Below are 25,663 nucleotides of genomic sequence, written 5' to 3' on the forward strand. Positions count from 1 at the left end.
AGATATTCAAACACCAGGCAAGATATCACTTTGATGGTTTTTTTTTTTTTATTTTCAAAGGTAACCATATTTATGCTAATGAACTTTGAAGAAAGAACACAGCACACAGTACAAGGAGTTGTCATCCACAGTGCAGGGCAAAGGGGAAAGGCTGAGGGTTACAAAGAATTCTCCATGCAGATTGGAATCTCTAGATTCCAGACTGCATTAGCAGCACTTCCTTGTTATTCTGTTCTAATAATTTCAAATTATCAAGTCCCAGTAACAGTGAAAGACAATTATTTAAAATAGCTATCTACCTAAATCTACAAATACATGTTTGAGCCAGTGTTCTCCAAGAGAACAGAGAATTATTAGAATGAATATAAACTACATTGGAGACTTTTTAGAACGCCATACACAACCTGATGGAGGCTGGCCAACAATGTCTGCCTGTACACTGGCAAGGTTGAGAACCCAGAAGTGGCTTTATTTCGGGAGGCTGGATATTTCAGAAGTTGCATTATGTTGCTGAAGCCTGAAGGATTCCTGAATAATCGCTGATCTTTAGTTCACGCTGGAAGGCCAAAGCTTGGTTCCAAAATCAACAACGGCTGGCAGCAGCAGTGGTGGCAGAGGCAGCAGCAGCAGAGTGGAAGCATGAACCAGCAAGGCGGGAAGGTACACAGGCAAGCATCACTCCTTTTCCTTCAGATTTCTTTATGCTTGAGCTGCCTCAGGAAAGAATAGCTTATGCTAAGGGAGGGAATCTTCCCTCTCCTTTAATCCGTCCAGTATAAATTCTCTCAGACCTACCTAGAAATGTCTCTTCGTTGACACAAGAAGAGTGAAAATCAATCTTAACAATCACACATCTATCCTTTGCCAACTCTATGGCCAATCTCGGCTCCTCAATTCATGACTGATTTCCAAATGAAGACAATGACAAATGTATACTCCCACCTAATATGATATAGCTATTCATATGTAAGGGGAGTCACACTTTTATTTCCCCAGAATAGATGATAAAATTCCTTGAGGACTGCTTAGTATATCAGCATCCTATAATTTGGGTATAACAATGGAGATTTATAATACTTAGTTATTGATACTATCTCAACAACATGATATGGTAAACAAATCGAGAAAAACTACAAATGTATCTTTTTAATATGTGTGTGTGTGTGTGTACAAACATATTTTTGACAAATGTGACACAGACACTTATTTCCACTACAACATGGCCTTAGTTGTGTCATCAAGGAGTATTTTCTTTTTGATCTCTTATTCTGTAATTCCTTACCCGCAGCAAACACCTGTAGGAACTAGTTCTCTGTCTGTCTGTCTGTCTGTCTGTCTTTCTTTGTGTGTGTGTGTGTGTGTGTGTGTAATGTACACCCTCATTTCTAAAGGGTCTGAGCCATTTATCATCCTTCCTGGTTGAGATTGTCATTGTTTTCCACTGACCCCAATCAAAGGCCATGGTACCTGGAAGAGCTGCACTCAAGCAGTGGCTCTCAACCTGTAGGTCATGGCCACTTTGGGACTTGAATGACCCTTTCACAGTGGTCACCCAAGGTATACTGCATATCAGATTTTACATGGCTGGTTCAGTCACACTTGATGCAGGTTCAGTGCACCTACAACCTTCTGGAATCCCTGCTCCAGTGTTCCAGGTTATTGCTACCTGAGTTATAGCCAAACCATGTCTTTAAAAGACCAGTCCACTGTTCTGCCAGGTTAGCTGCTTCTGGGTGGTGGGAAATACGGTAAATGAGAGAATGTAGTGAGAAGGAACTCATGGCTGTGCTTCAACTGTGGAGTTAGTTCCTTGGCCAGAAGCAACACTGTGTGAAATACCACGATGAGAGTGTTCTGAAGTCTATGGGTAGTAGTTTTGGCAGAAGTTTTACAGGCAGGAAAGTCAATTCCATAACAGGAATAAGTATCTATCCAAATAAAAACAAAGCAGTACCTTTTCTATGGTAGAACCTGTCCAATGTAGGCAACTTGCCATCAAGGAATGGCACTGTACCTGTGGTTCAGTGTTAATCTCTGTTGCCATCATCAGATCTGTTATTCAGCAGCAGCTAGTGCCAGGTCAGCCTTTTTGAGTGAAAGTCTATGCTCTTGTGTTTCTAGATGACTTCCATCTCTGTCACCAAGCGTACTTTGCACATGGACTCACTGGGTAATGACAGGGATGGATAGGCAAAAAGGTAAATGATTAACCACAGAATAGGTCATCCTATTTGGTTATTGAACTTCCTTTCTGCTGAGGTCACAGGGTTATCTGGGTTCTGATTATTGCCACTGTGTTTCTGATAATATCAACCCTGTTGATCCATATCTTGGTTCAGGCTGGCTTCTAGCTTGTTAGCTAGAATTCGGTTGACTTCTTCCAGCCATCATTTGGTATCTGTTCAGTAAAGACTATCAGGGTTTTATTATCATCCCAAAGAAAATGTAAATAAAGTAAAATTGATGTTATCTCTCTACCCCATCTGTTGGAACACCCCAAATGATACATCTCATCTTTGTAATATTTAATTCTCTTCAGAATATGAATCATGGTTGTCTCCTCCATGGAGAATGTGTCTAAACGACTCATATTTGTTTTTCAAATGCCAGTTATTCTATTGTTACACTAAACTGTCACTTATCATGATGTTATTTATCAGGAAATGACAAAAGGACCTTAAATCAATTCTCTTACAATGAAAGAAGAGAGAAGTGATGATACCACACATTCTTGGCTGCCTTCCCCAAAGTATTTTGACTAAATACCAATCTTTGCAATTATCAGACTCTTCCCAATATAACTCTGGTAAACGTTTGCTATTCTGCCTGTCTGTATAAACATTCTTGGCACTATCTGCTTTTGTTTGGAAAGGTGCATGAAATTTTAGCCTCACAACTGAAACCACGAGCATGACTCAAGTCTTCTAGGTGGCTTCAGCTTTCAACTTGACACAACCCAAAGTTATCTGAGGCAGTCTCAATTATCTTGATCAAGTTGGTCTGTGGGAATGCCCGTGGAATATTTTCTTGATTGCTAGTTAATGTAGTAGGGCCCAGCTCACTGTGGGCAGTGTCATCCCTGGGCAGATAGATTTAGATGAATAAGAAACATAGCTCGTTTTGTCTAATGAAAAGTGGTTAGCCCTGAAATCATATAACACACACTATTTCTCTCTCTCCATCCCTTCCTCCAGCCATCTCAACAATTATTAACTAAAAAGATGCTATTATTTTGAGAGGAAATGTAGGGGTTTCATGGAAGAAGTTTGGAGGTGGGAAGTGAAGGGGGGCATGGTATAATTGTATTCGGTTAAAAACAATTTTAATAAAATTCATTTTTTAATACAAAAACTATGCAAAAAGAAAAGAGCTAAGAACAAACTTGAATACAAACCAGTAAACATTTCCCCATTCCCTGCTACATACTCCCACCTTGAGTGACTTTTAAAACAACTTCTAAGAATTGCAGGTAGTTTTTGAACCGTTTACACTGTCATTATTTTTTTCACTTTTTTTTTTATGTTTTTGCTGAGTGTTTACCTTGGATAAAATGGTTGAAGTTTCAATGATACATTGTACTACAGGTTTAGAAAATAATTTAGTAGAGTAGTTTAAGCTCTGACACACCCTAAATGTAAGGAGGATAGCCTTCTGCCTAGGCCTCCCAGCAGTGATACTTTCTTAACAAAAATAGGTACTTTGGGTGACAAAAGTCTCACTACAAAACAGTTTTTTCCCTCCCAAGCAGCATCCTTACACCAATACGTCTTTTCTGTAAAATGTTGAGAGAAGCTTGACAAGTACAGATGTTGTACGTAAACATCCAAACTGCGAAGTGACCACAGCACTGTTCCACCCTTTTCCATAGTCCAGAGTTGGAGCTGCTCTAAAACTCCAGTGATGTTTCTGGTCCTCGGGATGTCAAGATGGTGAAGAAAGCCAACACTACGATGAAGAAATCTCAGAAGATGAATCGCTTGGGGGAAGAAAGGGGAACTGGATAGGCATGTGTTCAATATGAAGCCCAAGCACTTGCCGTTTGGGAAGAGGAAAGCTGGTAAAAAGGACAGGACATATGTCTTCTTTGGCTGGAATAGTTTAACTAGACTCTTGGTTATTTTGGGGTGTGGTATGGTGTGTTTATAGAATCTAGGATCACTTTTACTTTTAATGTTTATTCTTAGCTCATAAAATATTGACAGTTGACACTGCCAATAGGTGAGTTGGTAGCTTGCTAGGAGTCACCAAGAGGTGATAGAAGTGCCACACCAAGCACAGTTACTGAAGGAGAAGAATAAGGCTTGACACAGTGTTCTCAGGTGCTTCCTCTAACTCCACAGCACAGAGAGATGCACTATATGTGTGTGGGGGCCATAGGGAGAATCTGGAAAGAAAAGCTGGAGAAAATCTTGGAGAAATCTGCTAATGAGAAGGTGATTTCCCCTACTATTAAGCAAGGGAAGTCAAGGAGAATCCTTAGGAGGGAAATGTACCTAGGGACAGTTCTCTCTCCCCTCAAAGATGTAGGATTAGGCCAGAGTACTTCTTATTCAGTGTATAGAAATGAGGCCACTTAAGGAATGGGATGGCCCTCTTAAAGATCTCTGAGATGAAAGAGTTCAGATTATATTGGGGTTGGGTGATGCATAAATGTTGTGCCTGTGAGTAGACCTGGGGGGATACATGGCTGAGAGGGAACGTTCAACTGAGGTATGAAGGGAGATAGGAGCCTCCTCTTATCATGTTTCTGTGAGCTGAGGAGGGGAGGAGCTTCACTGGGGGGGTGGTGGAATTATCTCAGCTGGGGATGATGTTTGCTGTCCATTGCATGGTTCTGGATGGTTCACTCTATATCAAGCCCTGTGAAACACGAGGCAGATGCAATGCTGTGGTCAGGGCACATAGGAGCCACCCTAGGCTCAGTGCTCAATGCTGGTCCTAAGCTGAGGTCCTCTTTTTGACAGTTGTAGTGCAAATTGTAGTCCAGAGCCCTTTGGTCTGTTCCCTCTTCCCCTCTGCCAGGAGGAGAGTGGCCGCTCCACATTCTCTGTGTCACAACCTCACAAAACAGGGAGCCCAAGAATCCCCTTCTTCTTTTGTTTGTTGCAGACAGTCTGTCACAGAGATGGGAAAACACACATACTCATCAAGCAATCTGACAGGCTACGGATAAAGATTTCAATTAGAGGATGAGAGGGACCTTGGCCAGTATGACTATTTCATGGTGATAACCCCATTTTCATCAGTGCCCAGCCTGTCTGTCTTGTGTGCTTTTTGGATTTAAACAATGATTGCAACATTGAAGCAAAGATCTCCTTCTGGGAAGCAGCTGCATTTTCTCATTTGTAGTTACTTGCTGGATCCTTGACTATTTATCATTTTGAATTTTCCCAGAGGATACCAAGGCAGTTCCTTTTGTTTTTCTAATGATAAAGCCTAATGCTTCAGCAGCCTCTTATTTGTGGACATTAACTGTGTCTTTGATTAATAGGCTACTTATCACAGAATATATCTAATGTTTATTCAGATAATATTTGCTTAATTCAGAAAAAAAAAAACAGGAAACAACTTATGTTGCTGATACGATTCCGTATTTTTTTTTTTAACTGCCTTGAAAGAACATCGTCTGTGAATTATCTTCTCCAAAAAGATTAGGATCTCAGGATATACACGGAGGAAATGAAGTATATAAGTTTTCCAAAGAAAAGCATTATCATTGGTAGATACTTGATAGACTCCTAAGAGTGAGATTTCTTCAAAATAAGAGTCCTCTAGAGACATAAGAGCCCCTGACCTACAAGGAAGACATGGAGAGAGAATGCAAGCTCGGGCCTGGGCAGAAAAAAAAAAAGAAGCATGACTTTTAAGAAAAACAGATGAGAGCAAAGATAAAAGGATGGGGATCTCTAAGGAATACTTATGGAGAGTACAGGTTTCAAAAGTTAAAGGAAATTAATAAAAACCTGTGAAAGTATTCTATGCATAGATCTGTATATTAAAAAAGAAACAGGGTCTTTAGGAAACAGAAGGTAATAGGGCAAATCCAATAGCTCACTTGAGGTAAACACACAGACTTTGTAGCAGGAAAGAACTGATTGTCAGATCAGTTCTTGGGATATATGCCACAAGTGAAATGGAAAGTAAAAGGGGGGGGGGTTCTCAAGACTGTCATCTGAAAGGATCCCAAACAGGACAGGGACACATTGCTTAGTCCTTCTCAGCCTCAGCTGCCTCAAGGAGGTGTTAGGTTTACTTAAGCCATCTTTACAATCATTCTGTGCATTTGAAAACTTAAGAAAATGTTTATTTTAAGTTTAATGAATAGATTGACTTAAAAAAATATTCATTCACCCCAGATAGAGAGCATTAACAGGCCAAATAAAGGTTTCCATTTGATTCCAGCTTTGAATCAATAAGTTCATTGAATCAATAAATCCATTTGAATCAGTAAGTTCATTGGAGCATCTTACAGAAGTCTGAGTGAGGAGTTACATACATGAATATGGGTGATCCAAGGGCAGTTTTACCACCAAGAAGTCACAGTTCAGGATAAAGGTTAATTCATGAAAGCTGAAGCACTCATGTCCTGGTCAGTCAGATGTCTAGTTCTGATGTGCTGTAGCACACATCACCACTTGTAGCTGAGGAGTGAAATACAGAATAGAGGAGTAGCAGGAATCTCAGGTGAGGGTTTAATGGTAAAACATACCCCTGACCTCTTTCTTTCTATACTTTAGACCCATATAGCACCTCTCTGTTGTGTTTATTTTATTGCCATGACTTTAGGAGGGTGGCAGAGTATTCTAAAGGTATTTACTCAAGTGATTTGGTACTCTGAACACCCCCTAACACACACATACACACACACACACACACACACACACACACACACACACAGTGATAACACAGGCTTTGTTGATAATGTCAGGTCTTGGAAACAACCAAGGGATCAAGAGGTGAATAGATCCATGAATAGTGACACATGTACACAAGGACATATTACTCATTACTCAAGCGAAAGGACATTTCAGACTATAGCCCGAGGAGAAAAAAGATCATACTTATATTTACCAGAAGCAAATTAAAACAAAATTAAGAAAACAATACACTCTGCCTAGATCACAAGAAATTTCAGCTGAGAAAGCTCCCAGTGAGCTGACTTCTTACTCAACAAGACATTCCAATGAGCTCATGCTACCAAGATATCTATCTGTCCTCCCCTTCTCCCATAACCCCTCCTGTTTTCCTTGCTTCAGGCTTACTGGCATCTTCTGATCCTCAGCATTGTCAGGTACACTCTTGAAACCCTAGTCCTGGAGGTCTGCAGCGTGGTCTGCCACTCACGCTCTGCTCATTCACTCCACGGTCAACAGCATGCACTAAACGAGGTCCTCTCTCATCTAAGTAAAGCCATGTTCTTTCACCACTGTTATTCTCTTCTCTTTACATTCACACACACACACACACACACACACACACACACACACACACACACACACACACACACACACACAAAACTTTTATGTGCTCTGTAACTTTTCATTTTGAAAATGTTCCAAAGAGAAAAAGCAAGATTGGCCAATGGAAACCTTCTACTGTTCACCTGCCTTTACCTACTTTTGTTCTCATTTGCCAAGGATGTGGCCACTCGTTAAAAAGTAATCACAACCAAATGTTCACTTTAGGAAGTGTTACATTGGTCCCACTCTATTATCTAATCTTTGGTTCAGACTTGAATTATTTAATTATTCCCAATCTATTTTATAGTTGTGTTTCCCTATCCAGATTCCTGTCGACGGTCACTCGTGGCACACCATTAATCTTTCTAGCTACCTTTCTCTACATTAGTTTCTAGCTTATTTTTGTCTTTTATGTTGATAACAATTTTGAATTTTTTTTAGCATTTACTGTTTTTAATTATCTTCTTATGATTGTTGGACATTTTTGGATAGGAAAATCCCGTAAGTAAGATGTACTCCTCACATCAGACCAAGATGATGTCCCGCCTCCCTCTTCCTCATTTTCTTGCTATTGTCTTTCTCTGTCAGACTGAGAGGTCAGACTTCTTTGTTCACTCAGCCTCAAGATTCACAGATATGACAAATAATTTCTGAATTGCTGAGTGAATCCAGTGTCAGCTAGAAATGACTGGAATAAAGTAGAATAAAATAGGTAAACCTTAGTTTTCTCTACAGTCTGCTGCCAAGTTGTTTCACAAAGCTGCTTTACTGAATCTTCATCCTGTTCAGAGAAGGAAGAGAATCCTAGAAATTAACCTCCCTTGGTGTGTCTTAGTTAGGGTTTCTATTGCTGTGAAGAGAGGACATGGCCACGGCAACTCTTATATAGGAAAACATTTACTTTGGGCTGGCTTACAGTTTATAGAGGTTTTGCCCATTTTCGTCAGGGTGGAAAACATGGTGGCATGTAGGCAGATGATGCTGGATAGGTAACTGAGAGTTCTACATCTTGATCTCCAGGTGGCAAAAAATGAACTATGAGCCATTAACCCTGGGCTTAAGCATCTGAGACCTCAAAGCTCCCACAGTGACACACTTCCTCCATCAAGGCCATGTCTACTTCAGCAAGACCCCACCTCCTAATAGTGCTACTCCCTGTGGGCTAAACACTCAAACATGTGAATCTATGGGGGCATTCCTCTTGAAACCATACACTTACTATCTGGCATATTTCTTTAGATGAATGTTGTTGATTATGCATCACATTGATTATGCATCACATTTCTATGTGCCTGTTGATTCCATATTAAATATGTGTGTCCATTCTATGAGACTAGGTACGTTCTAAATATGCACATTATATTTGTTAGTTACAAAACTGTTGTTAATTAGTTACAAAATAAAAAAAAACTATTATAAATTGTAGTAATATTTTCTTTCCAGACTTCAATGGTTTGTTTTCCTAACTCCTGGCCTATACACAGACTTTCAGTCTGAGATCAGGTGTATGTCTAGTAGGTGGGCTGTAGTGTGTTGAGTGTTCACACAAGTCTTTCTTCCTGGCCGGCAGTTTTAGAGGGCATCCACCATATTGATATCCTAGGCTTTAGACATCATGTGTCGACTTGTCCTGATGAACCCCAGGCAGATCCTTCAAGTCCCTCAGAGGCCTCTGAAAGTTACTCATAGTTGATAGTAGTTTAGATGCAGATGCTCCAGATCTCAGTTTTTGACTTCTGGATGTTCTGCCAATTTTTTTTTCTTTAGTTCCTGGAAAACGGTAAATTCTCAAAGGATAGCCCTTCCAGTGCAGGCGTCCAACAATGCAACTCAGAATGTGACCAGGAATCCGAACCATCTAGCACGCTTTGAAAATCGGTCCCATAATTATCCGAAGAGCTCCTTTAATTAAATCCATGTTTCCAGGATGCATAATCCAAACTGAAACATTCCAGAAGTCTACTTACCGAAAATAATAGATTGTGACTGTTTAAACCCCTGGTGCTTTAAATCAGCCACACTATAGAAGGTCCTGCAGCTTCGAGGGCTTCGTTCCCAAATGAAAGTCCTACTTAAGAGGAATAGCTTTCCTACAGTGGAATCAATTTGTGCCAATTTTTTCTTTAAAAATCTTCTTTTCTTAGAGTGTCCATATATTTTATTCTTTTCTGATGAAGTGATATGACTCAAGTCCATCTTTGGTAATGTTCATTTTAAGAGTTTAAAAATGTTTTTAATTTCCAAAGGCAGACTTTACCATAGTCCTGTAATTTATATCAAGTAAAAGAAAAAGTCTAAATTTTAAAAAGGTTTAATATTTCAGGCTATCTGAGAGGTCACATGTCCTCCCTGTGCAACAGATTTTTGAGGCAGTAGGCTTGCACATCCCCCATGCCTTTATATTCTTCATGGTATATGTGGAGTGACAGTACTTTCTTCCTTCACCATGAGTTTGTTTAAAACAAAAGAATGGGTCATTAAAATTTTTCTATGTATAACTTTTAGGATTTTGAAAGAGTAAATCAACATTTTGAGATTTCAAAAGGTATGAATAACATACTATTTATTTCAAATGAGTATAGGACTCCTAAGGGGAAGAAAGGCTCGGTCAGTATTGAAAATTATATTTGGCAAATGCTTTTGGGAGAACATTTAAGACATTTAGAAATAATTCCTGCTAAATCTTTTATTTGGAACACATTATTTTCCTCCCAGTCTGGGAATGATTAAATATCTTTTTGGTCCATCTCATTAGACAGAAATTGTTGACCATAGGAAGGATATATTTTAGAAGACAGATGTCTGTGGATTCGAAAATTAAATCCAAACAAAAGACATGACCTAAAACGCATGTGCTCACAGACAGTCCCACCATAAACATGTGCTTGTCATATGAAGCTAACAGGTGCAGTCCTTTCTCTCAGCTATGGCGATGCAGTGTGAAGCTTTACCATTTGCTCAACATCCCAGGCGCCTTTTCCGGCATTTTGTTTCTATCCAGCTTTCCATTATTGTTGGCAAGACATCCCTCCTTGGAATGTCTGCTCTCCTCAGAAGGTGATCTGGTGCCAACCTTCTGCAAGAAAGGGACAAAATGGAATCTGTAATTTAAATAAAAGCTAGCGGTACAGTAAAATTGGCAATGGAATAAAACGCTCTTAAAGTCTCCACATCCTGTGTGAAATTCAGTTTTAGAGAGGGGTCTAACAATCCCTACACTTTCAAAAGCTTTTATTCTGTGATAAAGATTCTCAGAGAAAGAGACATTCAGTAGGGAGTTGTTTGAGTTACTATATCATAAAACATCTTAGAGGCATCTAGCTTGTACTTTTTAAATTAAAGGTTGGCTTTGTTTAAAATGAAATGAAACAGAAATGATGCTGGATGTATTTTCCATAGAAGCACCTGCTTTGGGCGTGACAACATGTAGAAAGATTTTGGCAAAATAAAACTTCTGACCCATTCAAGGGATGATATTTTGGATACTATTCATGGCACCTTTTAAAGGGAATTTTTAGTATGTTGTCTAGACTTGTGTTCTGAGATCTGAGACTGAACACACAGTTTGGGGATACTGCCCTTTGGTTGAAATAAGAGAAAAGACAAAGAAATTCACATTAAAACCCCACCCTGTTGAGTGAGGCTGTGCCTGAGATCATAGGAGTTTGGGGTGAAAAACTATTTTAAGAGGACAAATGTGCCAGTATTAGCCAAATAAATATCATTAACGCCAGGGCAAAATTTATCACCTTGTAGTACAATTTAAGATTTATAGTGCGTAAAATTATCACATTTAGGGCTGTGGATATGGCTCATTGGACAAAGCACTTGTCATGCAAGCTGAGGGCCAGAGTTCAGATCTTCAGAACATGAGTAAAAGGCAGATGGTAGACCACCTGTAATCCCAGCGCTCAGAGGCTGAGGGCACCTAGCTGAAGGCAGCCAGCTGAAGGCTAGCTGGAATAGCAGAATGTGTGGGCCCACAGTCCACACAAGCACCTACCTCAATAATTAGAGTAGAAAACAATCAAGGAAGACATGGCACATCAACTTCTGGACTCCACATGCATGGGTATACACACGTGGAGAGAAACACACACACATATACACACATGCATGCAGGGTCATGTGCACACACATGCAAATACACAAATGTAGACACAGAGAGATGCACACACACACACACACACACACACACACACACACACACACACACACGCTCAAACAAAAGAATCACAATTATTCTCCTTATTTAAGGAGTACACTCCCCCTGCCCTCAGCAATGTTAATGAGATTCTCAATTATGCCTCTCTGAGTCACTAACACGGGGAGAGCCTATGAAGTATGCCAAACACCTAAAAGGACTTGTACCTGCTGACACATGGCGTTCGGACACTTGGTGGTCATTTGAAGGACAGCCAGGAAGCCATGCTCATCAGAGGTGAGCGTTGAGAACTACATATCCTGAACAGGAATGTCTTTTTTGAGATTGGATTTCTGTTATATTTTTGATAGGTTTTGACACAAAAGACAAATGTTGTAAGTGGAAAAGTTGACATGTTTCAGACATCCATTAGATCGAAGTTTCCTCAATGACAGTCAACAGAATCATTTTCAACGTGATAAACATTGGACATATACTTTAGTTTCTGTCTTCTTTCTCCCTTACTCCAACTTCATTTTACATATGAGTATATTTAAAGTAATTGTGAATCTGTGCTGCGGAGCTAACCCTGTGTCACAACTATCCATACCCCAATCCTGCCCAGAGAGAGCTGGTCTCCCAGGAGTGCTGACACATTTAAGATCACAGGTAAGACCACTCCAACTGCCCCTATACTGGGCATAAATGGGTCCTGCCCAGAGCCTAGAGGACCCAGAAACCACAGAGCAGCTGAGGACCTGATTCTTCTGGTTGCCATCTGTGCCCCAGAGCTGACCCTGTGCCACAGCTATCCACACCCCAATCTCTCCCAGAGAGAGTTTGACTCCCAGAAGTGCTGACACATCTAAGGCCACAGGCTCACAGGATCACAGGCTCACAGGAGGGACAAGCTCTTTGTCCTGTGAAGGCTTGATGCCCCACCATAAGGGAATGCTAGGACCGTGAGGCAGGAGTGGATGGGTGGGTGTGGGAGCACCATCATAGAAGCAGGGGCCTGGAATAGGGGCTTGTGAAAGGGAAACCAAAAAGGGAAATGACATTTAAAATGTAAATAAATAAAGTAACCAATAACAAATTTTTAAAAAGAAAGTAATTGTGGATTTGCTTGGCTGAGAACATCCATCTGTTACATACTGGAGTCAAGACTTGATTGCTAATTATACAAAAATGCATATTTTCAAAGCATGGGCCAACATTGCCTAGGCACTGCCCTATATTTTTCTTTCAGTTTTATTTTTTTTTAAATTAAAATTATTATTATTTTATTAGATATTTTCTTTATTTACATTTCAAGTGTTATCCCCTTTTCTCATTTCCCCTCTGAAAACCTCCCATCCTTCTTCCCCTTTTCACTAACCTACCGACTCCTACTTCCCTGTCTTGGCATTTCCTTACACTAGAGCATGGAACCTTCACAGGACCAAGGGTCTCTCCTCTCATTGATGTCCCACAAGGCCATTCTCTGCTACATATGGGGCTGGAGTCTTGAGTCTCTCCATGTGTACTCTTTGGTTGGTGGTTTAGTCCCTGGGAGCTCTGGGAGTACTGGTTTGTTCATATTGTTGTTTCTCCTACGGGGCTACAAATACCTTCAGCTCCTCGGGTCCTTTCTCTAGCTCCTCCATTGGGAACCCTGTGTTCTGTCCAATGGATGGCTATGAGCATCCACTTCTGTATTTGTCAGGCACTGGCAGAGTCTCACAGGAGACAGCTATCTTGTTGTCAGCAAGCACTTGGCATCCACAATAGTGTCTGGGTTTGGTAACTGTATATGAGATGGATCCCCAGGTGGGGCAGTCACTGGATGACCTTTCCTTCAGTTCCTGCTCCAAACTTTATCTCTGTACCTCCTCCCATGGGTGTTTTGATCCCCCTTCTAAGAAGGACGGAAGTATCCACACTGTGGTATTACTTCTTCTTAAGCTTCATGTGGTCTGTGAATTGTATCTTGGGTATGCTGAACTTCTGGGCTAATATCTACTTATCAGTAAGTGCATACATACTGTGTGTGTTCTTTTGTGATTGGGTTACCTCACTCAGGATGATATTTTGTATTTCCGTCCATTTGTCTAAGAAGTTCATGAATTCATCGTTTTTTTTTTTTTGTTTTTTTTTTTTTTTTTTTTTTTTTGAGACAGTTTCTCTGTATAGCCCTGGCTGTCCTGGAACTCACTTTGTAGACCAGGCTGGCCTCAAACTCAGAAATCTGCCTGCCTCTGCCTCCTGAGTGCTGGGATTAAAGGCGTGCGCCACCACACCCAGCTGAATTCATCCTTTTTAATAGCTGAGTAGTACTTCATTGTGTAAATGTACATTTTCTGTATACATTTCACTGTTGAAGGACATCTGGGCTCTTTCCAGCTTCTTGGTAATATAAATAAGGCTGCTATGAACATAGTGGAGCATGTATCCTTATTACATGTCAGAGCATCTTCTGGGTATATGCCCAGGAGTGGTGTAGCTGGGTCCTCAGGTAGTACTATGTCCAATTTTCTGAGGAACCGCCAAACTGATTTCCAGAGTAGTTGTACCAGCTTGCAATCCCACCAGCAATGGAGTAGTGTTCCTCTTTCTCCACATCCTCACCAGCATCTGCTGTCACCTGAGTTTTTGATCTTAGGCATTCTGACTGGTATGTGGTGGAATCTCAGGGTTGTTTTGATTTGCATTTCTCTGATGAGTAAGGATGTTGAACATTTCTTTAGGTGCTTTTCAGCTATTTGGTATTCCTCATTTGCGAATTTTTTGTTTAGCTGTGTACCCTATTTTTAATAGGGTTATTTGGTTCTCTGGAGTCTAACTTCTTGAGTTCTTTGTATATATTGGATATTAGCCCTCTATCAGATGTAGGGTTGATAAAGATCTTTTTCTAATCTGTTGGTTGCCATTTTGTCCTAGTGACAGTGTCCTTGGCCTTACAGAAGCTTTGCAATTTTATAAGGTCCCATTTGTCAGTTCTTGGTCTTAGAGCATAAGCTATTGGTTTTCTGTTCAGAAAAATTTCCTCTATACAAGGTGTCTACTTTCTCCTTACCTGTTCAATATAGTACTTGAAGTCCTAGCCAGAACAATTAGACAACAAAAGAAGGTCAAAGGGATATAAATTGGAAAGAAAGAAGTCAAAATATCACTATTTGCAGATGATATGATAGTATACTTATGTGACCCAAAAAATCCCACCAGAGAACTCCTAAACCTGATAAACAACTTCAGCAAAGTGGCTGGATACAAAATTAATTCAAACAAATCAGTGGCCTTCATCTACTCAAAGCATAAACAGGCTGAGAAAGAAATTAGGGAAACAACATCTTTCACAATAGTCACAAATTAATATGAAATATATTGGTGTGACTCTAACTAAGCAAGTGAAAGATCTGTATGACAAGAACGTCAAATTTCTGAAGAAAGAAATCAAAGAAGATCTCAGAAGATGGAAAGATCTCCCATGCTCATGGATTGGCAGGATTAATATAGTAAAAATGGCCATCTTGCAAAATCAATCTACAGATTCAATGCAATCCCCATCAAAATTCCAACTCAATTCTTCATAGAGGTAGAAAGAGCAGTTTTCAAATTCATCTGGAATAACGAAAAACCCAGGATAGCGAATACTATTCTCAACAATAAAAGACCTCCTGGTGGAATCACCATCCGTGACCTCAAGCTCTACACAGAGCAATCCTGATAAAAACTGCATGGTAGTGGTACAGTGACAGGCAGATAGATCAATGGAATAGAATTGAAGACCCAGAAATGATCCCACACACCTATGGTCACTTGGTCTTTGTAAAAGAGCTAAAACCATCCAGTGAAAAAAGAAAGCATTTTTAACAGATTGTGCTGGCTCAGCTGGTGGTTAGCATGAAGAAGAATGCAAATATTGATCCATTCTTATCTCCTTGTACAAAGCCCAAGTCCAAGTGGATCAAGAACCTCCACATAAAACCAGATACACTGAATCTAACAGAAAAGAAAGTGAGGAAGACTCTCAGGACAATGGTGCTGAATGTCCATCAGGTAATCAAACTTCTCTGTAACTTAAAATGAGAACAAATCCTGTTGGGACAGTATTTTATTGTGTGGCAAAAGGTACACCACCCCTCTACACAATCAGGTACTTCACTAAGGCCTTTGGGAAAACCTATTTTATACACACACACACACACACACACACACACACACACACACACACAAAACTACACAATGACATATGTACAAGAAAAATGCATGGCTTGATATTTTTATCTTTACTAACAATGTTTTATTATCTGTTGAAATGATGTTGGTATTTTGGATTTTCATTTAAGCCATATCGTGTTAAAATCCACAAAGAAACTATTCTGTCATGTTTTATGTTCAGAATGTTACTTAGAAAACATATTTCCCTCGTCTTATATATACTAACATAATGAGGAAATAGCATTCTTGTGTGGTGAGGCAGAATGCTTCACAAGGCCTGAGTGATGAAACCAAAGGAAAATAATTGGCAAATCAGGAGTCCTTCTGTGATAGGCCAGATATGTCAAAAGTAGTTAGTGTTTCTGCCATACAGAAAGCTGGAGAGAAAGTTAAATGAGTGTTTCCAAATATGTAGAAATGATCACACTTTAAATTAAAAATTCTGTTTTACAAATCACGTTCATTAATAATTGGCACTATACTGCTGCATGCCTTGTTCTATTAAATTATAAGATGCCACGTTTTCTCCCTGATATTTTGATTGCTCCTTTCTTCTGAACTTTACAAATTTCTACTTTATTTTGGCTCATAATTTGGACCAAAAAATTTCCCATATTACAACCCAACTCTCAATCAGTTAAGTCACTGACCTTCTTCTTCACCAAGCCGACTATCACATCAGACTTCATTTGACTGGCAGTTTTCCAACCATCTTTTAAGTAAGTGCTCGGAAAAAAAGTAGTCCCCTCTTTCATTCTGATTTTACATAATTGCATTTGATGTTGGCTCTTTTGAACTCATCATCTTTGGATGTTCCTCAGTGCTCTGACCATTGTCTTTCTCATTCTGTGATCAACTTGTCTACCATCATATATTGTATGCTTTGGTTTTTGTGATTAAATCATGAAATTTGTTTTTTGTTTTTAATTGAGATGATCATTTCATAAAACAAATAAGGGAAAAAACCTTTATGCTTATTTACTTCATAACATAGCATATATATATATATATGTATATATATATATACATATACATATACATATATATGTATATATACATATGAGACTTAAAATTTAATACTTCTCAGAAAGTATTAATTTTCTTAGCCTATATGAAAAGCATTTATGTGAACTGGGGAGGATGTTTTGTGAGTAAAATGTCTGTCTACTATTGAGGAAGTCCTGGATTTAATGAAACAAGTGTGGTAGCCTATTCTTATAACCCCGGCACTTACTTGCTGGAGACAGGAGGATCAGAAATTTAAATCCGACCTTGTCTAAAAAAGCAGTTTCAACTCAGCCTGGGCTCTTCAAGAACTGGTCTCAGAAGACAGATAAAATTAAGAGGCGTTTATGGGAAACAGTGTAGAGGTTTTAAAAGAAATTAAAAATAGAACTAATGAGAACATAGCCCAAAGGAAGGGAAGTCAGTACCTCATGAATATGTGTGTAGTTCCTGTATTCATTGCTTCATTATTCACAGCCTGAGTAAATGAACAGACAAAACCATGGAACATACTGAAAAACTAGATCTTGCCATATACCACAATCTTATGCCAGAAGAAGAAACTTTCATAACATAACTTACGCCTAGACTTAAAAAATTCAACTCTATAGAAATTAAACAAACAAACAAACAAACAAACAAAAGGAAACAACTAAACCTAACAACAACAAAACCAAACCGAAAGTATTCATGGGAATGGAGAGAAGAAATGGGTATTCATGAGTGAGAATAATAATCAGATATATTCAACTAGCAACTGTGTAAGTCTAACACACAACATCAAAGAATATAATATATAACTAATTCAGTATGTAGGTGTCATGTTAGCTAAATACATGTTATCTGCTCTTGTGAAACTCAAAACCAAAAGGAAACAAAATCAGAAAGAAAAAAAAAAGAAAAAAATCTCCATACCTAGCAACTCTTTAACTACATGCAGTGTTCTACCTCACAGCTCCATTCTTCATTTCTTCCCTGATCTAACTGGCTCTTGAGGAGGGAGGAGACTTTGTGAGTTTTAGGGAAAATAGAAATAAATGCTAGCAGCCATGTGCGTTTCACTTTATTTGATGTACTCACCTCAAGAGTCAACCAACACTGTCAGTCCTTTTCAAAAGTGATGATTTTGACACAATGTCAACATGTTTTATAGATGTTAAAGGAAATTTTCATAGAGAAGAATTTCCACGAGCTATCGGTTTATATAATATTTGAAATTTCTTCTTTGTACGGAGAACATTCCTGGACATATATCAATAAACATTTTGCCAGAGTATAACATAGAATGAATGTACCAATAATATCATCTTTCTGAAATGTAGATAAAAGATCCCCTATTACCTACAGGGAATCAGTAAGGGTGAACGAGAGAAGTATTTTATTTTCTCCAGAGAACTTGTACATATTAATAAAAATTTTAAAGGCCTTTTCAAGAAATGTTCTGGAATTGAGTTTCTATCCCTTCTGACAGCCAACTCTCTTGAGTGTATCCTTGTACTATAAACTTAAGTTACAAAGTAATTTAAACAATCCACGTAACAGAATTTCTGATGGGAAGTGAGAAACCCTCTCATAAATGCTATGCAGAGAATTCAAATCAGTTCCAAATGCCGGTGCTCCCCTTGCTGTTTATCTTGCTTTTGATTCACCGGTTAGGAAAAAAATGGCTGTATGAATATAAAAAAAATGGTTTCCCAAATCTCTCGATTCTCAAATATGCTGTGTTGTGACTGCTGCCTAGCTAAGTCTAATGGCATTTTCAATGATATCTTCGTTGCATTATTAGCAATTGTTGCTTCTGTCTACTTCCCATTAGCATCCAGTTAGACATGCCAAGTTGTCCACTGTTAATGAATGGGAGAACGTTTACTTTCTATGGATAGGGACACATTTCTTCCTCAAGATGAAAACTGTAAATGACTAACCCCAAAAGAGCGGAAATGAAGGGTAATAGGAAACTTTTACCTGGGTTCAGAAATGTTAGAGAAAAGAAACATCTAGGTAAGAAGTCTTTTAAAAAGACATTTTGTAAGCTGAAACCTTGGAAAGTGGATACAAAGAGATACAGATGAGAACGCTTGGCACTGCTTCTGTGTGGCTGGAACGTAGAATGTCAGGCTTGACACCTGTGAAGCCATCCTCCATCCGTTCTTGTTTGTTTTTCCAGACCTAGAGCAAATGGGCCCAACTAGTCCTTCACTTGCATGGCCTGTGAATTCATCATCTGAGCAGTTATATTTGAATTGATTTATCTCTCCCTGTCCACCAAGGTCCACCTTCATCTTGAGTGTTATATAAAAATAACATTGTGAATAAATCCTTAGGCTATAATTCTCTTGATCTGAGGGGGGATGGGATAGGGAGCTTTCGGGGGAGGGGGAAAACCAGGATATGGGTAACATTTGAAATGTAAATAAAGAAAATATCTAATAAAAATTAAGTATATTAAAAATGTTTAGCCCACAAAAAATAATCTTTCTAATTCATTTTAAAGATTCATTTTAGTGTGTGTGTTCGTGAAAGAGAGTGCACAAGAGAGAAACAGACAGACATACAGGCAGACAGACAAAGTCACATGAATATAATCTTTTAGACCCAATCCAAATGTCAAACTGTCTAGAAATCCTCCTCTGTTTGGTCAAGCTGGAGTAGGTGCAATGGCTTGTGCATATCCTACTTCATATCTAACTTGAAAATTCACAAACCACAAATTTGAGGGTCTATCAGCCCAAGCTGGTAAGACAGGTTGAGGGAATGTAGACTTGCAAATAACATTTATGCCATAACCCCAAACAGCCGTTGCAGGGACGGAGACATAGCTCAGTTTGTAGAGTGCTTGCCTAGCATGTGTGGAGCCCTGCATCCAATTTCCAGCAACCAATAAAATTAGACATGGTGGTACATCCAAGCACTTGGGAAGAGATAGAGACAGGAGGATTAGCAGTTGAGACTGTTCTTGGTTATACAGTAAGTTCAAAGCCAGGCTGGGACACATGAACCCCATCTCTAAAACAACATGACCCCCCATCCCTGCCCACAGTAGCAAGAAAAATAAGACAGCATTTACCCATCACCATCAAGGACCATTGCCAAGAAGGACACTGTGAGCAATTTTCTGAATTTCACTCTGTTCTTAGAACAACCTCACCTGCTCCCACCACCACCAAAGTCCTTAAGTTGTAAACTAGTAATTCTGTCTTCCAAAGACATGGTTCATCTTTCTCCATTGTGACTGGTGCCTTAAATGTTGTTATTCACGCACCATCTGTGAGATCCCTTGCATATGGCCAATGGAAGTCATACACCAGAAATTCCATGAGAAGGAAGAATGTGAGATCCAAGTTCCTTAGTATGAGACATATTAGCTCCTGGTAGCATCTCTCTCCACAACTTTCTGGGTTTCCTCCAGCTGTTTTCAAAGTGCTGTCCAATCTGGTAGCTGGAAATCGGGGTGATCAGTTCTGTTATCTCTTATTCGCGTTCTCACACCCGGCCAGGAAGAACACGACAGACCAGAATCTTCTGCGGCAAAACTTTATTGCTTACATCTTCAGGAGCTAGGAGCGCAAACCCCCAGCCCCAAAAGCGAAAGCCACCCCTATAATCTTTAGGAGCCAGAGCTCCGGCGCGCCAAAGCGCAGAGCGCGCTCTATTGTTTACATCTTTAGGCAGCGAGCAAGCGCAGGGCGCGCAGAGCCAGAAAGATGCCAGCGAGAGAGAATGGCGGAAAACCCCGTCCCCTTTTTTAGGAGCGTTATATTTCGCTTAGGACGCATCACTCCCTGATTGGCTGCAGCCCATGGCCGAGCTGACGTTCACGGGAAAGGCAGAGTACAAGTAGTCGTAAAATACCCTTGGCACATGTGCAGATTATTTGTTTACCACTTAGAACACAGGATGTCAGCGCCATCTTGTGACGGCGAATGTGGGGGCGGCTCCCAACATCTCCCCCTTTCCTTTTAATAAGAGCAAATAGGCCACCCATATTAATGAGAGTGGAGATAGAGGTCAAATCCCCAGTGTGTAGGTAAAGGAGCCGTACACATAACCTCCTCCCAGGCTCATCACCCAGAGGGGTCCTGGTCTGGTCCCGTGTTGTTTTTCCTGGGGGAAGGACACTTGAACACTCAACCTTCTTGAAAGATGACATGTCTCCCTAGAATAGGCTCATTTTATGCCGCAGAGCCCTTCTATTGCAGTGCTTAGCTGTGCAACTCTCTCGGGCTGCTGAAGCACACTCACTCTATCCCGTGCAATGAGACTAGCCTCATGGGATATAAGAGCTGAGTGGCCAGCGACCTATTGCCTAAGCATAGATATATCAGGGGAAGCTCCATGTTCTAGTCCTGCAAGCGCCTGGGCAATAACCACCTTGTCTCTCCTAGTTTGGGCCTTAAGCTTACAGACCAACCAGAGAAGCAACACTAATCCACAGCAAAGTGTATCTCCAAATAATATCAATCCCACCCATTCTTTAAAGAAGGAAAATGCTGAGGAGATCCAATTGGGTAATCCTTTGGTCAGGGACAGGTCCAAGCGCGTGGAGTTGACCTGAAGTCTCAATTCCCGAAGGATCTGTTCAAATTCAGCCGTCCAATTCTGTAACATATACTGAAAAAGACTTTTTGACAAATTAGCTGCCCTAGTAAAATTCTCATACTGAATGGAAGTAACACACAATCTCGGAAACTTTTGTTTACACCCCAGCTGAGCTATTTGCCATAATACATCTAGTTGTTTCTGGACAAGATCTATGAGTTGATTAACCAGCATGAGACCTCCCTGTATCATGACATTAGCTGAGGCCTGTTTATCTATGACTGTAGTCACTGAGGCTGACAAAGTGTTAATGGTGTCAGTCGTCTGGACCTGTCCAGACAGAGCCAAGGCTGTCTGAATCAAGGCTAAACCCAGTTCCTAGTTAGTGGTAAAAAAGCAGGAGAATACTTGAGCATTATACATCACCGTCATTGGGAGTGGAAATGTCGACATTATCCCCCAATGCTGCTCTCTCTTTATTATTGACGCCCTGGACATCACCAAGACGAGGGACATCAGTATTCCCTTGGTCAGTCTGGATTTTTCGGGTGAGTCTTTCTGGTATCCAAAATGGGTTGTCTTCATTCTGTGGGAAAACACAGATAGCTCCCCTGGATCTTATCAAAATAGGATCCGGGCCATACCATTTATTATCAAGGACATTTTTCCATTTAACCATCTCATTGGGCCTATCTGGCTCTGAACAATGACGTTCAGCCGCAGTATGGCCATGAGCATCAATATTTAAAAAATTGAGTGTAAAGAGTGCCATAGACACAGACACTCTTGGTGCTCGGGGTAAAATCTCTTCAATTCCCCTCTTTTGCTTTATAAGATAGGCTTTGAGGGTGCGATGCACACGCTCAACAATACCCTGTCCTTGAGGGTTGTATGGAAGTCCAGTCAGGTGGGTAACATCCATCTGACGGCAGAACTGCTGGAATTTTTGAGACGTATAAGCTGGTCCATTATCAGTCTTAAGGAGTTTGGGTTTCCCCCAAGCACTCCATGCCTCAAGGCAATGTTGAATCACATGTGAGGCTTTTTCTCCGGTTAACGGAGAAGCAAACATGATGCCAGAACATGTGTCAATGGACACATGGAGATAGTGAAGTTTTCCAAAGGAAGAAACATGTGTAACATCCATTTGCCAGACCTGTAGAGGTCGAATACCGCGTGGGTTAATTCCCACATGAGGAACTGGCAAGAACTCACAGCAGCTTTGACATTGAGTAACAATGTCACGGGCTTCTTTTCTTGTCAAGGAGAAACAACTGTGTAATGTTTCAGCCGTCACATGAAAATTGTTATGAAAATTTTTTGCAGCCTCTACCGGGGATGATAGGGCAGCAGCCACCACTTTAGTGGCCTTATCTGCCAAATCATTTCCCAGAGCCATGGGGCCAGGTAGGCCTGAATGGGCTCTAACATGAGTAATATAAACAGGAAATCTTCTAGATAACAAAACTAATTGTATCTGCTGAAAAATATTGGCAACTCTACTGGAAGGCTTAATCACTCCAGCCACTTCTAAAAGATTTACTGCATTAACCACATAACAGGAATCTGACACAATATTAAGGGGTTCTAAAAAGGTTTTTAAAACTTCTAAAACCACTAAACATTCTACCACTTGAGGTGAATTTTCATTATATTGTTTGGATACCACTTTACCATTAGCCACATAGGCACCTATGCCAGTTTTTGATCCATCAGTATATACCACAATCCCATTTTTAAGTGGGTTTCTTACTGTTATTTGTGGAAAAACAACAGATTGATTTTGGGCAAACTGTAAAATTGGATGTTTTGGATAATGGTTATCTATTTGTCCTGAAAAGGAGGTAACTAAAACTGCCCAATCATTAGATGTGGCTGCCAAGGTTTGAACCTGTGCAGCGGTATAAGGTACAATTAAAAGATATGGACTTCGCCCAAAGTGGGTGATTGCTGCTTTTAGGCCTCTAAGGGCAAGCTGTGCAATTGCATCAGGATACCAATCTATTATTTTAGCTGGGGATACGTTTGGATGGATCCACAACAATGGCCCATTCTGCCACAAAACTGCGGTTGGCAATTGTGCTGTCTTAAAGACACACAAACTGAAAGGCTGCGAATCCTCAATACGTTGTAATTGTGCATTCTGTAAGGCTTTTTCTACCTTTTGTAAGGCCTGGTTAGCAGCTAGAGTAAGAGTCCTAGGGGAGGAGATATGAGGATCTCCTTCTAAAATACCAAACAAAGGCCTTAACTCAGCGGAAGGAATCTTTAAAAAAGGTCTGAGCCAATTAATATCTCCCAACAGCTTTTGAAAATCATTTAAGGTATGGAGGTGATCTCTTCTTATCTAAACATGTAAATATTGATTTCTCTCAAAGGAGGAAATATGCGTGACATCCATTTGTCAGACCTGTAATGGCCTGACGCCACGAGGGTTTACCCCTACGTGAGTAGATAAAATTTGACAACAATCTAAAGGCATTATTAAGTAATCAGAATCATTTTTAGTAGAAACAATCCCTCTTGCAGCTCTAGGAATACCAGAGGAAGAAAAAACAGCCATGTAGGCTTGGCAAAATTATTAGTTGAGCTATTCTGTCCCCTTGTGATATAGAAAAGACAACTTGAGGACAAGAACAGAGAACCTGAAGTTCTCCTTTACAATCTTGATCTACAACTCCAGGGTGGACAATAAGACCTTGTAGGCTGCAAGAGCCTGCCTCTGTCATTATTGTCCAGTGGCTTCACCTGCTCAGGAGAGCGCCTTCCAGGCCCTAATAGCCTTTTCATCTGATTCAGAACTACTAAGAACTGGCTTCTCTAATTGATCTTTTTTCTTTTCTTTTTCCTTTTCCTTCCTTCCAATCTCTCCCCAGGTATTCTTACCTGACCTAAACTTTTCCTCGGGTTCAAGACCCTTGGAAAGGCCTGTATACTTATTTTGTGAACCATATTTTCTCTTTGCTCCTATTCTCTCTCCCCGCTTTACTTCTGATAGATTGTCCTGAACTTCATCCAGAATCCGCCCTGCCTTAACCACTTGATAACATGTGAAAAGGAACAAAAGGGCTTCTAACACTAGAGAAAGTTCAAGGCCAAACATACCTTATAAAGCTATTTTCCACTTTACTTCTGATAGACTGTCTTGAATTTCCTTAGAAAGTTCAAGGCCAGGCTTACCTCGTAAAGCTATACTCACTGGTACTCTCGTTCCCCAGCTGAAAAGTTCTGAATTCATGCAGTTGAATCCTTCTTAACAGTCTGCTTTACGGGAACCTTTATTACCGCGACCCGCAGTTCTGGTTCTGGAATGAGGGATCTTCCTTGCGCCGGTGAAACTCCCGTCCCGAGTTTCCTCCCGGGTTTTTTCTTCCCGGATTTTTTCTCGTCCCGGAATTTCTCGTCCCGGATTTTCTCGTCCCGGATTTCAGCACCAATTCTTATTCGCGTTCTCACGCCCGGCCAGGAAGAACACGACAGACCAGAATCTTCTGCGGCAAAACTTTATTGCTTACATCTTCAGGAGCTAGGAGTGCAAACCCCCAGCCCCAAAAGCGAAAGCCACCCCTATAATCTTTAGGAGCCAGAGCTCCGGCGCGCCAAAGCGCAGAGCGCGCTCTATTGTTTACATCTTTAGGCAGCGAGCAAGCGCAGGGCGCGCAGAGCCAGAAAGATGCCAGCGAGAGAGAATGGCGGAAAACCCCGTCCCCTTTTTTAGGAGCGTTATATTTCGCTTAGGACGCATCACTCCCTGATTGGCTGCAGCCCATGGCCGAGCTGACGTTCACGGGAAAGGCAGAGTACAAGTAGTCGTAAAATACCCTTGGCACATGTGCAGATTATTTGTTTACCACTTAGAACACAGGATGTCAGCGCCATCTTGTGACGGCGAATGTGGGGGCGGCTCCCAACAGTTATCCTTGCTTGGTGTGCATTGCAGTGTAGCTGGATTCTATAATATCGTCCTCATTTTGGTAGTCCATACATAAAGGAATTTGAAAGATCCTGTACACTGATCACAGTTTTCCACCATGTCCTGCCTGGAATACTAGTTTTTGTTGTTGTTGTTGTTTTTGGTTATTTTTATGAAAATCATCTTTTAAAAACTAGTTACACTTTGGCTTTGAAATGAATGAATGAATGAATGAATGAATGAATGAATAAGTAAACAAACTTGCATCTTGGTATCTTAAATATAGAACAATAATAATTTGTATTGTACTATAGACAATTTAAACAACACAATCAACAGCTTGAGCCTATACCTAATAATTAGAATTGATACTTTTTTATGAGGACAAATGAGATGTTTATA

Source organism: Mus musculus, chromosome 18, assembly GCF_000001635.26.
Source record: "Mus musculus strain C57BL/6J chromosome 18, GRCm38.p6 C57BL/6J".
NCBI classification, from domain to species: domain Eukaryota; kingdom Metazoa; phylum Chordata; class Mammalia; order Rodentia; family Muridae; genus Mus; species Mus musculus.